This window comes from Penaeus monodon, chromosome 33, assembly GCF_015228065.2.
Source record: "Penaeus monodon isolate SGIC_2016 chromosome 33, NSTDA_Pmon_1, whole genome shotgun sequence".
Taxonomy (NCBI): Eukaryota; Metazoa; Arthropoda; class Malacostraca; order Decapoda; family Penaeidae; genus Penaeus; species Penaeus monodon.
Genome location: NC_051418.1, coordinates 33,131,183 through 33,132,019, shown reverse-complemented (window position 1 = coordinate 33,132,019; position 837 = coordinate 33,131,183).

Genomic DNA, 837 nt, shown 5'->3' with positions numbered 1-837 from the left:
TCGATTTGTTTCCTTCTGATAATGCGAAGAAGAAGAAGAAGAAAAAGAAGAACAAGAATAACGACGCAGAGATGGAAGAAGCGAAAGGAAAGAAAAAAGGAAACGCCAAAGAAAACAGATCGGAAGGCAAAGGAAAATGGGTCAAAAAGAAAAAGGCAGAGCAGAGGAAGGAAGATAGAAAAGAAGCAAGAAAAGCAGAGAGGCAAAAGCTGAAGAAAAGGCGAAAGCAAGAGAAAGAAGAAGAGAAAAGGAACAAGGGACTGAAGAAGATAAAGAAGAAGAAGAAGGAGGATAAAAAAAGAGAAGAGAAAATATCTGAAGGCAAAGGTAAATTGGTCAAGGTTAAAAAGAAGAAGGCAGAAGAGAGGAAGCAAGAGAGAAAAGAAGAAAGAAAAGCAGAAAGGCAAAGGCAAAAGAAAATACGAAAGCAAGAGAAAGAAGAACAGAAAACGAACAACAAGGAACTGAAGAAGATAAAGAAGAAGAAGAGAGGAGAGAAGGAGAAAGAGAAAGAGAAAAAGAAGAAAAAGAGGAAACTGAAGAAAGAGAAAAACACAAATATTAATTCCTTTTTTGGCTCCTCCTCTTCCAACAACAAAAACACTTATTATGGAATAACCAAAACAACAACAACAAAAACAAGAATAAGAAGAACAAGAATAAGGAGAAAAAGGACAAGAAAAAAGACAAGAAGAAAAACAAAGACAAAAAGAATAAAGATAAAAAAAACAAAAACAAGAATAAGAATAAGAATAAGAACAACAATTATTGGGGTTGAAAGTATGGAAGAGAAAGAGAGATAATGATTGATAATTGTGTGTTATTGCGTGTGAACAT